We start from the raw sequence: 17,936 nt of genomic DNA, 5'->3' as shown, positions 1-17,936 counted from the left end.
TGAAGCATCTCATTTCTTTTGTAAACAGCCCTTCTCTCCTCAACCATGTTCAGAAAAGTCTTTTCCTCCGTTCTCATTTTGCATGTTAAATTATTTCTATATGCATACTCATAATTGAGTTCATTAGTAACCAAAAAGAATTCCCTCATCTGTTTCGCAGGCCTAACTTTGTTTAAGCTATTTACAACTTTGAGATTTGCAAAAACCTCATCAAAGTCTGAGTAATAATACTCCAGACGTCCAGTTTCATAAAACAGGCTAGCAGTTACACTGCAAGTAATGCCATAAGTGAGAGGTAACATATTATAAGTCACCCCCTCTGAAACAGAAGCAGGCAATTTCACACAAACATAGCAATCATTAACATTCATTACTTTAACATATTCAGTTAAAAGCCTTGAAAATGAATTGCTTGAGAAATCTCCAACAGATCTGTCTTGATGAATCTCTGGATTATGCTCAATAACTCTGCTAGACTTGCCAGCATGTTTCTCATGTTTAGGCTCTACCTTACTTGTTATATTAGTCTTAAGTTTTTGCTTATTAACATCAAAAGGATAAACCACAGCTAATATTAACCAAACTAGAATTAATAAAATCACACAAATTGAAGTCATTTTGCAACAACTTTTTAGTATCGAACACCTTGAAGTATCTGTTCTAGGCATTCTAGAAAATTAGAAAAAACAAAAATTTAAAATGTGAGTAAATGTAAATAAACTAAATGTAAATAAACTATAAACTATATCCCCCCTTTTAAATTCTTTTTTTTTTTTTTAGAAGAAAACCCTAAATAGCTTTTCTTCGACCTTGTGTCACATAAATATGTGCTCTCCAACTAAACACAATTTCTTCGACCTAAAGTCACCTAACAAATTTTCCTCAGCCTTATGCCAGGAAATAAAACCCTCATCAATGATTTTAAAGAATTTCAATCCTTGTCACTGAGTTCTTCCAAATCCTCCTGACTACTGCTTTCAACCTCTACAATTGGCGGGATAATGATGTAGGTCCATTCCGGGGACTTATACTTCTGATTAGGCTTTATTACTCTTTTTGTTTTTCGAGTGATTACTTCTATTCTCTTGTTCTTGTTTTTCTTTTCAGAGTCACCTCCCTGACTAGATACTTCGTTTATTTGATCTTTTGTTTTCTTCACCAATTTGAATTTCAAATTATCTTCAGGCCAAATATCTCCTTTTCTCAAGATCTTTTTCTTTGGCACACTTTCGTTACATTCAGCTTTCCAAGCTCTTTTTCTGAATTTTCTTATTTCAGATTCTTCATCACCCTCATCAGTGTCTGTATCTGAGATTTCAAATCTGTACCTAGGAATTTCTTTACTCGGCAACTTCACTCCATTCGAAACAATATCCTTACTGGTACTTGGTAATTCTTCCTCTTCTTCAGGAATCACCTTCAGCTTCCCAGTCTCAGGCTTTTTGCTCCTGAACACAGAGTTGCTCTTTTGCTTTTCAATATTTCCTTGGATTAGATTTTCGTCTTGCTCAGAATCTTCTGCTTCTGAATCTCCCTTTTCTTTCTGAGATTCTTTTTCTAGCAGATCTTCATCAACACCTCGATTTCCAGTTTCGATATTCAGATCTTCTTCATTCAAGTTCTGATTCTCACCTAGATTTTCTTGATGTTGATTTTCCTGCTGATCATCAGACTCAGGATCTTCTGGATCTCCTTCTGAATCTGAATCAGTTGTCGTTTCACTGTCTTCATCAGGATTTTCAGGAGGTGGTACACGAATTGTGTGGCTCCCATGCACCCACCTTTTCAGCCCTTTGCATTTAATCGCATTTGTTGTGACCAAAATCACTTGTCTTGCCTTCTGCCACCTTGGAACTAAACAGTTTCTTCTCCGATGGACTTTAGTCCTTACCCAGTCTCCCGGTAACAAATCATGCGCTTGCACTTTTTCTTTTGAGATTACATCTGTTCCCACCTGATGAAACACAGAATTTACTACATCAGACAGGTTTTGGCAATATTCAATGATTGCACTATCATTAATACTCATCAATTTGCCAACTGGAACAAATGCTTGCCTCATAACTCTACCCATTACAATGTCATGGGGGCTAAGGCCTGTCTTTTTCTCAGGAGTGCTTCTCAATGACATCAAAACAAGTGGGAGAGCATCTGTCCACTTTACTCCTGTAGCTAGACACATTTTTGAAATTCTGTTTTTGATAGTTCCATTTATTTGTTCAACAACACCTGATGCTTCTGGTCTGTAAGCATAATGCAGCTTTTGTTGAATATTCAAAGCTTCACAAATCAGTTTCATCAATCTGTTTTCAAAATGGGTTCCGTAATCACTTTCAATGGTTACTGGAAATCCGTACCTAGGTATGATCTCCCTCAAAAGCAATTTTGCCACAGTGACTGAGTCATTGTGACGAGTTGGGAAAGCTTCCACCCATCTCGAAAACAGACAAACAAATACTAATACATATCTTAGTCTGTTGTGCATCGGCATTTCAATAAAATCCATTTGTAATCTGGTAAAAGGACCACCCTCCCGTCCTATGGTTCCCAAACTTACAACAGTTCTCCTATTTGGATTCATCTGTTGGCAGGTCAAACATCTTTGGCAAAGTGACTCTGCAATGATTCTGAATTTCGTATTGAACCATGTTTCTCTGAATAATCTGATCATAGAATCTCTCCCTAAATGCCCTGGACCATGGTACATCCGTGCCATGTCAGCAACCATGCAGTTTGGCATTACAGGCCTTCCATCTTTATAAACCCAAATTCCATCTTCCTCTCTTTGTCTGCACTCACTTTTTAACCATGTGTTTTTCTCTTCCTCATCTGCCTCATCTTGTAAATCTTTCACTTCCTGCCATGTTTCAACTACAGAGATTAGCATGAGAGAATTCATCGTGTGATTTTGGTCTTTTTCCCGATTGATTGAATAATTGTTTTTCGCGCAGTACTTCACAATTTCGTCTGCATACGCATTCCCTTTAGTGATGTAATCATCACCTTTCTTATGAGCTGCACATTTGACCACAGCAATTTGCTCTGGTAACTGAATGCCATCGATCAATCTCTTGATCAATTTTGCATTTCTGATTGGCGTACCTGCAGAGGTTAAATAACCTCTTTGAGACCACAGCTGTCCATAATCATGAACTACACCATAACCATATTGACTATCAGTCACTATGGTTACCTTTTTTCCAGCTGCTTTTTCACAAGCTTGAATTAGACCAATTAGCTCTGCAATTTGAGCAGAACGAATTCCATCAAGGGGTGAACCTTCAACAACATCTGAAACTACACACAGAATATGCTGCTCTCAGAATCTCAGAGCGGCAACACTGGTAGAAGTAAGATTTAGGGACTATGCGGACAATGTAAGTAACAGACTTTCACCCCAGGTCTCTAAACAAGTGGGTTTTGAGATATGTTTCTTACTCTTCGCACAGAGTGTTCAAAAACGCTAAGGGCGTGGCTCTCTTTCTTGCAGAGCGCCGCGGGAATTCCTACCGATTGTCAGCTCATGGGGCACCACGCGCTTGCCACAACAGTACGTATGGTTAACCATTCAAATATAGGGGTGCGTCCCGATTGATGGGGACTTTTATTGAATCAGTAACTAAAACCATAAGACTAGTATGAGAGATCGGGCTCCTCTTTTTTAACCCTGTGAGATGTCGCTGCATGTATTGAGTCGCGAGAGTGTGTGTGTGTGTGGAGATTGAAACAGCCCCAATTACAAAGGGCACGACAAAGTTCGGGGATTTTCTCGGACAGGCAGGGGATGGCAGATTGAACCATCACTCTGTCCATAAAGTCTTGCATTAGGGCTTTAGGCAATGGGCAAATGAAATTTGACAAAAAGAATTGCGGCGCAGACAACCATGAAAGCGCAGTGACAAACCACATTTACTACTATGAACATCTGTGTGTTTTTCCTCCACTGTTCGGCATTATTTACGGACAGCTAGGGGATGGCAGATTGAACCATCACTCTGTCCATAAAGTCTAAAGTTATTCTTTGTGTAATGGGTGAATGGATATGATGAGTGAAATTGCGGCGTAAAGAATAATGAAAGCGCAAAATCCACAGCTACAAATGTAAATATCTGTGTTTCCCCTTTTTTCCCTTTTCTTTACAGAGACCACATTTAGGTCACTATTTTTGTTAATTTTTGCTTCCCTGGGGCCAGCTCATGCCCTGAAGCATAAACTAACAGTGGATTTTTACTGTTAGTTTTTAGGAAGACAGGCTGACAACACTTAGCAACTGAGCTTATTTTAGTAGGGACCAGTAGAAGGTCCTGATGAGTAGGCAGTAGGGGACTGCCTACGAAACATGTAGACCAGGTTGTAGCGATCGGCTCAACCCCAAAACCCCATTCTTAACGTCCCCAGCTAGAGAAGTGAATAAATTGTTTTTTTCTACTAGCCAGAGGATTTTTAATTTTTGTACTCACACACATTGTTAGGTCCCTACACGTTCACTGACACCACCCACCTTGCACCATCACATAGTCCTGTCACCACTTCAGTGCTCCCGCGTAGTCGGTCAGGTCGTAGCACGCCCCGCCCCGTAGAGGGACGGGAAGACCCCAATGATGAAGCATGACACTACTGGATTTTTTTAGTGTGTGAGGGGTATTTTAAAAAGCACATAGCGCTCTCATCTTTACCACCCTAAGAGAGAGTATTTTCACTATATTTCATCACTGTAAAACCAACAAATAAAATATATGTCCACACATTGATAGAATCTTTTTGTTTATGCTCTCAGAATCCCTTCATCATTTCTCAAACAAGACCCATCCACAAAGTAGACTATGTCTGATTCAGGCAAAGGAACATCTTTTATGTCCTGTCGTGGTTTTGTACAATAATCTACAACATCCAGGCATTCATTATCAATGTCAATTTCATTATTTACCTCGGTAACGACTCCATCTGGTAACAGTGTGGAAGGATTCAAATTAACACATCTTGCAATAGAAACATTGTCTGATCCCAGAATTGTTTTTTCATATTTTGTTAATCTACTGCTTGTTAAATGTTGAGTCTTACTTCTGGTAAGAAGAATTTCAACTGAATGAGGTACATATACTTTTACAGGAAATCCCATAATGATACCCTCACTTTCTTCAAGGCTTACACTTGTTGCAGCCACTGCTTTTAAGCAACCTGGCAAAGCTTTTGCAACAGGATCCAAAACAGCTGAGAAATATGCAATTGGTTTTCTCAACTTTCCATGTCTCTGATTCAACACAGACAATGCTTAACCTTCTCTTTCGCTGCAGTACAGTTCAAATTCTTTCTCATAGTCTGGCATACCCAGAGCTGGTGCTTCACATAAGCTCTTTTTTAATTGTTCAAAAGCTTCCAGTTCAATTTTTTACAAACTGATTGGATCTTTTATGTCTGCTTTTGTTAGTCTTTGAAGTGGTTTCGCAATTACTGAAAATCCACGAATCCATTGCCGACAGTAACCAACCATTCCCAGAAACATTCTGACCTGTCTTTGTGTTGTCGGTGGCTGAATTGCTCGAATCATTTTAATTCTTTCAACTGTCACTTTTCTTGTTCCTTTTGCAGTTCTGTGACCAAGATACTTTACCTCCTGTTTACAAAACTGCAATTTTGCCGGTGATACTTTGTGTCCCTCATCTGCCAAACGATTTAAAAGAGTAATGGTATCAGTAACACAATTTTCTCGTGTTTTTGCTGCCACGAGCAAATCGTCAATGTACTGCACTAGTGTGGAATTACCAGGCAATATCAGATCTTCCAGAGATTTCTTTAACAATTGATTAAAGATAGATGGACTCTCAGTATACCCTTGTGGGATACAACACCATGCTAGGATCCAATTCTGAAACCTGAAAGCGAAAATTTGCTGGCTTTCTGGATGTAATAGAACTGTAAAGAAGGCATTACACATGTCAATGACTGTGTACCATTCTGCATCATGTGGAATCTGGTAAAGAATTACCACAGGGTGTGGAACAATTGGGCAACATGGAACAACAATCTGGTTAATTTTTCTCAGGTCCTGAACAATTCTATATGTTCCATTTGGCTTTTTAATACCCATAATCCGTGAATTACATGGACTGCTTTCAATTTCTTTTAGCACACCTTGACTTAGGAATTTTTCAATTACTGGAATAACACCCTCGATTGTTTCAGCTTTCATTTTGTATTGAGGAACATTTGGAAAATCTATTCCCTGCTTTACTGTAATTTTCACTGGATCTATATTTTTCATAAGACCCATATCATTTCCTGTTAGATCCCATATTGCTGGATTAGCTGGCTTTTTAAGCTCTTCTGGCAAATCATTTTTTATCAAAAACAGGAAACAGTGATGTTTTCTCTTCATCCACCATTAACATTGTCAATTTATAAAGCCCATCTTCTTCTGCTGTTTGAATTTCAATGCCATCTGGTGAGCAATATATTCTGCAATTCATTTTGCATAATATATCACGACCCAACAGATTCACAGGACTGCTGTCACAAACTAGAAATCTGTGTTTACCTTTGTAATTCCCTATTTCTACTTTAACTGGTTCTGTTAAACTTGTTTTAATTTGCTGATTAGCTACACCTACAACTTGGATGGACTCACCAGAGAAAGGAAGGTTTTCTATTTCTGTTGATCTAACAGTAGAACGGGTAGCACCTGTGTCCACAAGGAAAGTAACATCAACATCATTCACTTTACCATTTACAAATGGACCAGACTGATCTACCTCAAGAGTGGGTCCAAGCACACACTCTTCTTCCTCTCTCAGGCACCGTCATGAGTAATCTTCTGAAGAATCACTCTCTTCTTTGTCTTTCAGCCAAAATTAAGAAGCATTTAACATGTTAACCTTTGACATATTATTTACCAAATTACCTCCACAGAAACCTGTATCAGGAGAAAATCTCTGTGTGTTAGCACTATTAGGGAATGGTGCTTGAGGTACCTGACTCTGCTGAATTTGACTCTGCTGTTTCTGATTCTGTTGAAACTGGCTTTGCTGTATCTGGCTCTGCTGATTCGCTACCTGTCGCTGTAGCTGTCGCTGCTGACTTAACTCGTTTAACTGTTGCTGTAGCTGTTGCTGTTGCTGCGGATTTAACTCACACTGCACCTGTGGACTCAATGAATTATTTTTAACATTTCTGGGCGGGTTTGTACACTCGCGTTTCCAGTGTCCAATGTCTCCGCAATTAAAACATGGGAGCTTTTGTTTGAGCTCTTCAACATTCACATTAAATTTTGGCTTATTATTACTATTAAAATTGTTTTTAAATTTCCCTTGATTCTGCTGCTGCATAGAAGCTAACTGTTGTTGTTGCTGCTCTGCTACCTTCACTTGTGCCCACATCGCCTTTTCCTTGAGATTTTTCTGCTTCGCATCTATCTCATCACTGCAATATTTTGCCTTTCTCAGGATGTCATCAACTGAAAGTGCTTGCCAACAGACAATTCCATTTCTAATCATATCACCAATTTCAGGTCTCAGGCCATACACAAATCTGTATATAAAGTGGCTCATGTCCTTTTCACTTAATTTTTCGTAGCCACTATACTGTTTGAAGACGAACAGTAACCTTTCATAAAAAGAATGAACTGATTCTTTTGGTTCCTGGTTTGTTCTGTCAATTTTAACCCAGTCCACTTCTTTCAGGGGAATTTTGCCTTTCAGCCAGTAGATTACTTTATTATAAATGTCCATGACATCTTTTGCTGGGGCACCTGTAACCGGATCTCGAGGAGGTTCTTCTTTTGGCCAATCCACAGAAATTTTACATTCTGTCCAAAGATCTGATGGGACAACAATGTCATAGAAACCATCTAGATCAATCCACAAAACTTTTGATACTTTTATATATCTGTCTACCTGACGATACCACTCAACTGGCTTTTCTCTCAAACGTGAAAAATCATTGGTAAACAGAAGAATGTCCTGTCTGGACCAAGGAACATGCACATACCCTCCTCCAGCTATTTCCCTAATTGGAAATTCTGAAACTACATCGTTTCTCAATCTTTTATCCTGTTCTTTATTCTTTGACCATTTTATTCTCCATTTACCTAATTCGCCTAATTTTTTGAGAAAACGTATTAATTCTTTTATATGGGCCATTCTTCCAGCAGCATTGAGACTGTCAATGTCTTTTTCAGAAAAATCCACTTAATGCTCTTGCAGATAAAAAGAAGTTCATCATCCTGATACAACTTCAAATTGTCAATACCAATTGTGCCAATGATTAATTCCTCTAGGTCAGCCTTTAATTTTGCAACATCAAGCTTTTTATAATCAGGAGCTTCAGAGGGCATTCCATTTTGAGTTAAATCTATTCTGTTTAGACTTTTCTCTGACAAGCCTGAATCTGATTCTGCCACAGATGGTGTTTGCGAACCTGACAGACTTCCATTTAAAGTTAAGTTTGGCATCATAGATTTTTCTCTATGAATTTCTGAAAGTTCCGAATAAAATCTCTCAGCTACTTTTTGAATTTCTGCATTTAACGGAACTGTCAAAGCAGAATGTCTATTGTCTCCTTGATCAAAAACTGGTACAACAGGACCAATAGTTACTGGTACTGTTACTGCTTCCATGCCTTTTGTCAATTGTTGAATTAAATCTTCCTTTGCTTTATTGTAACTAGAAATTTCTGGTATGTCAGCAGATATTTTTTCCTGATTTCTCACAAAATTATTTTCCTGTTGAGAAAATCTATTTTCTCTAGGTGTACTACAATTGTTTACTGAACCTACTCTTTCAGGCAGTTTTAAAAATCTAGGAGACCCTTCCTCTGCCTCTCTAGGAGGTGCACTTGGAGAAGTTCCTGTAGAAACTCTTGGGGTAGATTGAGAACCTGCTTGATAAGGTGGCGGTTTGTGTTTAGTAGCATAAATGTCTTCTAAAACTACATCATCTAATTCCTCATCAATTCTTCTTCCAGCTCTCTTTTGTTCTAGATCTTCAGTAATCATTATTCTAACTGGATACATACCATCATACATGTCTGCCTTTCTCCAGCGTCTCACTTTGTCTTCATGTGTTTCTCTATTTAAAATATATTTTGAATTTCTAGGTGCCAGGCATTTGCTTTCATGCTCAAGTTCTATCATCTCAACCTCCCATTCAACCAATGCCTCAAATTGAGTAGGTCTAGGCTTCGGTACAAGATCCATCATTTTTCCTCTCAAATTTCTCAAAACTTTCATATTAAATGACCCATCCTCTGGCCAGGCCAATACGCCATCGTTTCTAGTGTAATGCATCCAATTATCAAACCAAATTACAGTATGATAGCCATATTCACCTTCCATATAGGCTGCGGGTGTTTTGTACTTATGAAGTAATTTACCACCACGCGTTTCAATTTTCTTGTCAGGTTTAAAATAATTTTTCACCTTCTGAAACCATGAAGGCTTCTTTTTCTCACTATTGTTCCAATAACTCATGTTTTAAATCAAAATAGTTTATTCCGAAAAGCTTCGAAATGTTTTTCTGGTGTTCCGCTATTCCAACCAATCCATGCGCGAAAGACACCAACAAGCCAATCAGGTTAAGCCACGTCACCACCTTGCTCCACCAATAGAAATACAATGTTCAGAACTGACCAATCTGGTACTAGCTCGTCACTGTCACGTGAGCCAATCAGTGCACTTTCTGTGACGTATGTTAGCCAATCACAGCGCAAACAGAAATGACGTATGCTGCCGCTGCAGCTTCTCTGCGTGTTACTCCGTAAACTCACCCCTCCTTCACAAAACTTTTTCACGGCGCCATTTTAAGCAAAACTTTCCAATGAATTTTTAATTAGTAACTACGAATAAACAAACCATTTGTCTGTTTCGCTAACAAAGTGACAGTTTTACTGACAAACAGAACTCACTCTTCGCATAAAATAGACGACGCTATTTCTATACGATCATTCACGCATTCATACGAAAACCCTAATCATTCACGCACGAGATCTTGGCAGGACTTGAACAAACCACAGAAAACGTCAAACGTTAATAAGAATAGACGACGCTATCTCACCCTTCTCTCAAGCTTAGATAAATCCTATTACTCTTTTCACAAAAAGTTTTAAAACGGGCAACACGTCCCTATGCTTAATGCTACGATTTCATAGGCAATCCTCACTATAACATTCAACCATGCACATCTAAGGTCCCTAAACTTGTGTTGTACGTCCACAACACGTGATATATTCTATGCCACAATTTTTGAAACAGAACAAATGCACTGTGTAACTCTTCTAGTCACACTACCCTTTGCCGGCAAATAACCAGGAATTTTTCACACTACTGGAAAAATCCTTACGACTACATACAACAAGTGAACAAACCTAACAATTTTTAGACATGTATCCTATGTAATTTACATGTAACGTGTATGTTACCATAGTAACCGGAATCTGCTACCAAAAGAATTGATCCAGCGTCACTAAAGAAATTCTGTCTCACATGCGTCACCATTCACTACCAAATACTCACCAAACTAATCAATAACCAGGCCCATGCACAAAGACAGAAAATCATGAAGCTGAATCATGTGACCTAATTCACTACACTATAATCTTATTTATACATATTTACAACTGCAGTATAACATTTTTATTCATGAATTACCGAAGAAACATTCATTTAGACCACTGAGGCCAATGGATTTAAACTGATGGTAACTACTCAAAAATCAAGACCAGCTTGACGTTTTAAGTCTTTTATTTTAATATTCACAAATTTCATAAACTTTATTAGCTTTATTAATTTCAAACATTTAATTTAATAATTAAATTTTATTCATTAAATCATTGGCTCAAAAGGTCAGACACTTCAACATTGCATAGAATAATGAATTAAAGAAAACATCAACCCTATACCCTATGTTAGCTTTCTGACCTGAAAAGGAAAACAATTTTTTAATAAACAGTTAAGTCCTTACGTGTCCATAGGAAATCGGACAGCACTTCGCCCTCAGGAAACAGTCAGCCCCGTTCCCCTCAAGAGGCTCAATTTTTATACCTTTCTTGCTCGCTAATCTAACTAAATGTTATATTTTAGTAAAATGCAGCAACCTAATTGGTTGACATCCATCAGACCACCAAGAGGCCAACGCATTAGTCCCAATGACATCACTATGTCACTGTCCATTGTCACGAAGCAACACTGGCTTCCCAAAGTTTATACTTTAAACCAAAAGGTTTTCAGTTTATTTCCTCCAGGATTTTAGCCAAGCTGCCTCTACACGCTTCCTTGGCCTTGACACTTTTGCTTTCGGAGCTGTCTGTACAACCATTGTTTGAGCTTCTGCACATTTCCGTGCGTGGAAGTTTTTTCAAAACGACAAGATCGTCACGTTGCACTCTGCTCCTTTTGTCATGCCAACCAACTTTTCATTAGCACTAGGCCCCAAACTTTTCACTCGAGCTAGTATTTAAACTAACACAAAAAGGTGATTAATTCAAGTAAAATAAACCCTTCTGTTACCCACCCAACCATTGCTAATAATTAACCCATTAATAAATGACATCTAGCAGAAGCAAACAAATAAAGCAGCACATTAAATATCTACCATTCTTCATATAGTCCAGCTGAAGTCTTTATATTTCTGAAAGAGTAAAAAGATGATAAAATAATACACAGACAATCACAACATAAGACAAATATATAAGCACATAGAATAAAAGCACATGCCATAAAATAATCAGCCACATATTAATAGTGACAAAGACAATAGGACGAACAAGACAAACAAAACCAATATTAATCATATGTTACATGATAAACTCGCAAATGCAACAAGAGCACATGTCATTAGTCCCGCGTGTTCGAGAGTGTGGTGCAATCTTATTCTAAGTTGGATTAATTAAACAGATCATGCAATAATTCATTAATAGATTAATTTATGTTACAGGGAATAAACTTCACGAGTCAGAATAAAATTATTTCTGAAGCTCGCTCCATCAACTGACACCACACTGCTGACATATGTCAGGTGTTTGGCAGACAGCCCGGTGGCAGAGGGCTTGTTTTGCAGACATTGAGAGAGTTGAGAGCGAGAGAGAGCCTCTCTTCGTATTTCTTGCATCTCGCCCCGCTGAATGCGAGCGGCGGCGTCTTTTTAGCGCACTGTTTTTAATATTGCATATTTCACCCTACCTTTTGTTGTGTAGGTCAATAACTTCAGTTTCTGCTTCCAGAGGTGAGCGGCTGGCTGGGGGCTGTTTGTAATCGCGGGTTCCCAGCGGCAGCGGGCGCCATCTTTGCTTGGGCTTCAATCTGCATGAAGCTTCCTTGACACTCCACCCTCGTCCCGCCCTTATTTAGGAGCGCGTTTTACTCTTCTGTCGGTGTTTGGCAGACAGCCCGGTGGCAGAGGGCTTGTTTTGCAGACATTGAGAGAGTTGAGAGCGAGAGAGAGCCTCTCTTCGTATTTCTTGCATCTCGCCCCGCTGAATGCGAGCGGCGGCGTCTTTTTAGCGCACTGTTTTTAATATTGCATATTTCACCCTACCTTTTGTTGTGCAGGTCACTAACTTCAGTTTCTGCTTCCAGAGGTGAGCAGCTGGCTGGGGGCTGTTTGTAATCGCGGGTTCCCAGCGGCAGCGGGCACCATCTTTGCTTGGGCTTCAATCTGCATGAAGCTTCCCTGACACTCCACCCTCGTCCCGCCCCTATTTAAACGGCCAATATGTGTCAGCGCAGCAGACGAGCGCAGCGGGCGCGACGGAGGCGCGCCGGAGTTGCGCCTGAGTTAAGCCCGTCTGCGTCCGTCCACGGCAGGCCGGGGCTAGGGGCATGTTATTCTGCCTCTCACCTTTCCTACCCCCGTTCATCCCTCATTTCACTTCGCGACCCTGCTCTCCCTTCTCCCGAGTCCCCTGTCAGACATGCTTTAGGCGGTCTGTTCACAGCCAGGAAATCTTTCCCTGAAATTATACCTTCACTATCCACCCCCAGTCCCCCTGATTTGGGTTCAACACATGGTATCTCACAACCGGCAAGAGTCCCTAATTCCCCTTTCTCTGTGATGTACCTTAAAACTCGGTCTCTGGTCAGCCATCAGTCTGACATCTTTTATCTTCTTGATTGAGAACAGCCTGACATCCTGTTCCTGACCGAGACCTGGCTCACAGATGATTCTTCCCCTGACATCCTGGCGGCCATCCTTCCTGGATATTATATTCTGCAAGCTAACCGCCCCTCTGGCAAAGTGGGCGGCGGGGTTGAGCCATCATTAGGCATTCAATTCGCTTTTCTTCTGTGTCCACCCCTAGCATTCCTATGACCGACTACCTCGCACTCAGGCTGGAGCAGCCTGGGTCTTCGCTTATATGCGTTTTAATTTATCGCCCTCCCCAACCTATGCCCAACTTCTCAGCTCTGTTTGGTGAACTTATCTCCCAGCTGACCATCAACAACGCGAATGTCTTGGTCCTAGGCGACTTCAATTATTGGCCATCAGACCCCCATGAAACTTCCGATTCGCTTGCCTTTTCTGACCTTATGTCGGGCCTGAATTGCATCCAACATATACATACACCCACGCACTTTAAAGGCCATATCCTGGACTAGGTCTGGACCTCTTCCTTAGACATTTCTACTCCCCTTATTCTCCCCTGCCTCTGGTCAGATCATTTTTAGGTCTCGCCTGTCGATGCGCATGCGCATCGAGCAAGGCGAGAGTATTGGCACTTATCTACTCTTTATCCACACTGCAAGGAATCGTGGCGATTCCTTGCAGTGCCCGTGACTTTTAAGCTCAATGCGCATGCGCATTGAGCTTAAAAGCGCGTGCACGTCCGTCCGTCTTAGTTTAATTTAACCCGCTCCGCCCCCTCCCCTTCCCGCCGTGTCGCATTTCTCCTCCCCCCTCCCCTCTCCTCCGTCCGTCTTAGTTTAATTTAACCCGCTCCGCCCCCTCCCCTTCCCACCGTGTCGCATTTCTCCTCCCCCCCTCCCCTCTCCTCCGTCCGTCTTGTTTTTTTTCTAATTTTCAATTCCCTTAATTTCTTTCCTCAAAATTTATTTAGACGCCGTTTGTTTATTAGAGGCGCATTCGCCTCTCAGCATACGCCCGAGCCATACCTTTTGTGCATGTGTTTTCGCTAAATAGCAAGCATGCGCTGGTGCTATACACTGAAATGCCACTGGAGAGCAACATTCGTTTAGCATGTAAAGTTTACGGCAGCACATGCGCACCTTATGCGGTAGCCAGGTCTAATGGGGGACATTAATTTACTCAATCTGGGCAAAGACATTCATTGGACTACTGTTTCCGGTTCTGCAGCCGCTCTCACCTAAGATGGCGATCATGGCAGTCCATGAGTGCTTTTATATGAGGGCGACTCTTCGCTTTTGAGTATCTACTTTGGAGAGTGGCACACTAATTCTGTGGAAATATTTAGCATTTTGGAAGGGCGATCTGAAGGGGGCCCAAAAACGGTTGCACGCAAGCAAAGGTATGGTCCTTATATGCACAGAAACAGCGACCAAGGAGCAATGGGTAGTCTGTCTTCTTTGTCTAGCTCCCAGTCCTCCCAGAGCAGTCGTGCTGGGAACAGTAACTAGAGCTATGGCCTTGCAGCCCCACCTAAGTCTTGCGAGACCCAGTGGGGTCCGCCTGCCTCACGCACCTTGCAGTGAGTAGTGACACATCTCCTGCAGCTTATTTTCTTATTGCCATCTAAACTAGCGCTTTTGGTCCCTGCTAAGGTGCTCCTTCATAGCACTGTGCTTCTCTGGCCCTTGTTCTGGTATGGTTTATACGGCAAATACTCTAATCATAACCCACAGGCTTCCAGCTAGTTGATGCTCCGAAGCGGGGCTTCTCACTGTGTGAGAGTAAATGTGTAAAAAATAAGTGCCCACCGTTTCTTGTCTGCAAACATGTGTTCATCGATGTCTTATTTCTTGTGGGAAGAACGGAAAAACCATATTTTTAGAAGCACGTTGGTCCGTTCACAGTAGAAAATGTATTGGCTTTTCTTTTCCATAGAACATGCTGCGTCCTAGTATATCAGTGCAACTCTTTTGGTGATAGTTACAAGTGTTATCTCCTAGAACCACCCTGTGGCGTTCATTGCACATGACTTGAAGTGCCTGTTACCTTAACGTATTAAAAGACGTGTTTCATTAAGAAAACCTTTTACTCGGCTAACAATGGTTTTGTACAATACACTGCTTTAAGTTGGGATAAAACAAAACGTGATGTGGCCAAAAAAGAACATACATCCTTTCTAAGAGGCATTGCAGGTGTAATTAAGGGTGTTGCTCAAAACAAGTTCAAGTTTTACCATTTGCCCCTCCCCTGGAGAAAGGACCCCTTCCTTGTGTCCTTCCACTGCTGTGTTCTCAGGTGCTACTTTTTAGGGTCAACCTGCAACAGCTCATGAATATACACTCTTGCTAGCGATACTCTGTTGTATACAGTAAAGGGCTTGCAACCTGCCCATTGCTTACCATTTGTTAGAATCAGATTCACTCTGCTTTGCTGCATACTTAATCACCAGGAGAAGCCATGCGTCACTTCACTCGCCCTCACCCTCACTCACCCTCAACACCTCACCCTCAACCTCAAACCCTTACTCTCACTCACCCTCACTCACCCTCACCCTCACCCTCACTCACCCTCACTCACCCTCACTCTCAACCCCTCACCCTCACTCACCCTCAACCCCTCACCCTCACCCTCACTCACCCTCACTCACCCTCACTCACCCTCACTCACCCTCACTCACCCTCAACCCCTCACTCACCCTCACTCATCCTCACTCACCCTCACCCACCCTCAACCCCTCACCCTAACTCACACTCACCCTCACTCACCCTCACCCTCACTCACCCTCACTCTCACTCACCCTCAACCCCTCACTCACCCTCACTCACCCTCACCCACCCTCACCCTCACTCACCCTCAACCCCTCACCCTCACACAGTGCAATAGGTCTCGGAGCATTTGAGTTAGAGCTTTTAGAATTGTTTATGGCTTTTTTTATTTGTAATTCTTTAGCATTGGCTACAGGAAACAAAAATGCTAAAGATTTACAAAAAAACCCATAAACAATTCTAAAAGCACTAACTCTAATGCTGCGAGACCTATTGCATTTCCAATGCTTGTTTTATCTCTTTTTCTTTAGCCAAACCCCCCCTGTCATTATTTCCAGACAATCCAACTTCCTGGCACGTAATTGGAATAAGGCCGACCTTAACAAATTTACCTCCCTTCTGAGCTCATCTGCCCCTCCCACCATGGGACCCACTATTCCCATCGACTCTCAGTCCAAGATTCTCAACCAATGGCTAACCTCCGCCGCTGACTCGGTGGCACCTTTAAAACCTATCAAGACGAGGCGCAGTCACGACGCCCACAGGTGGTTCACCGAGGACCTTAAAGTACTAAAACTTGGTCTTCGACAGGCCGAAAGGCGCTGGCGCCGTGGATATGCCCCCGAGACAAAAGCGATCTTTTCCTCTCAGCTGAGAGAGTACACGTCTGCTATAGCCCGGGCCAAATCCAGCTACTTCTCTAACAAAATCCTGGACTCCTCCAATAAGTCCAAAGATATATTTTCTATTGTCGAGGAACTGTCTAACCCGACGAGAGTCACCATTGCTCCCCTCCCATCCCAGTCCCTGTGTGATTCCCTAAACCAATTCTTCGTGGACAAGATCACCAAGATTAAAACTAGCATCTCGGCTCACGCCCTATCCATTCCTCTTCCTCCAAGCGTCCCCTGCCACTCCAGCACTCACACCCTAACCCAGATTCCCCTCATCTCTACAGATAATTTCCCCCCACTTCTGCTTAAAGTCTCCTCTGGTTCCCCTAGCGACTGTTGCCCCCCCTCGGCCCTTCGGGAAGCTTTTACTTCCTGCCCGGCACCCCCCCTAGCCCTTCTGAACAACTCTCTGACTACAGGAGTGGTCCTGGGATCCTTTAAACGGGCCGAGGTGGTCGCCATACTGAAAAAACCTTCGGCAGATCCATCCATCATGGGCAACTATCGCCCAATTTCCCTCCTTCCCTTCCTCAGCAAAGTCCTGGAGTCGCATGTCACTCAAACCCTCACCTCTTTTGTTGAAGACTCGTGTGTGCTGGACCCCCAGCAGGCTGGGTTTAGGCCTGCGCATTCCACAGAAGCAGTCATCCTCTCTGTGATGGACGAATTGCGCAGGGGAGCCGACTCCAACACCTGTCAGGCTCTGGTCCTCCTGGATCTGTCGGCCGCCTTCGACACGGTCGACCATGATATTCTGGTCGACCGTGTCGGAGAGGCTGGCATCCAGGGCACCGCCCTGGACTGGGTCCGATCCTTCCTGACCCAACGCCATCAAGCTGTCAGGCTGTCCCAGTTTTCTGCTACTCATGTTGAGTTGACTTGCGGTGTCCCACAGGGCTCCTCTTTATCCCCTCTCCTTTTTAATTTATACCTGGCCCCTTTAATCCGCTCCCTCCGCAGATTCAATGTATCCGCGTTTAATTACGCGGATGACATTCAATTGGTTTTCACCATCGACTCTGGGGACGAATCTATTACCACTTTTCAAAATACCATCTGTTTCATCAGCGATTGGATGGGCTCAAACCATCTGAAGCTCAACCCCGACAAGACCGAGCTGGTTCTTGTCGGGGGATCCTTCAATCCCTGGCATTCTTCTTTTTGGCCCACTAGTCTCGGCAGCCCCCCCTGTCCTGTCAACTCGGCTAAAAGCCTGGGAGTCGTCATAAGCAACGATCTTTCTATGACACCCCAGATAAGCGCTGTAGTTTCCTCAAGCCATTTTCAACTCAGGAAAATACGAAAAATCTCTCGCCTACTTACCACCGACGCCCTTATTTTGACCCTGCTTGCGTTAGTCATGTCTGAACTTGACTACGCAAATGCACTTTACGTAGGCATTCCTGCATATCAACTTAGGAGAC

Source organism: Lissotriton vulgaris, chromosome 8 (genome assembly GCF_964263255.1).
Source record: "Lissotriton vulgaris chromosome 8, aLisVul1.2, whole genome shotgun sequence".
NCBI classification, from domain to species: domain Eukaryota; kingdom Metazoa; phylum Chordata; class Amphibia; order Caudata; family Salamandridae; genus Lissotriton; species Lissotriton vulgaris.
Note: the sequence above shows the minus strand (reverse complement) of the source record.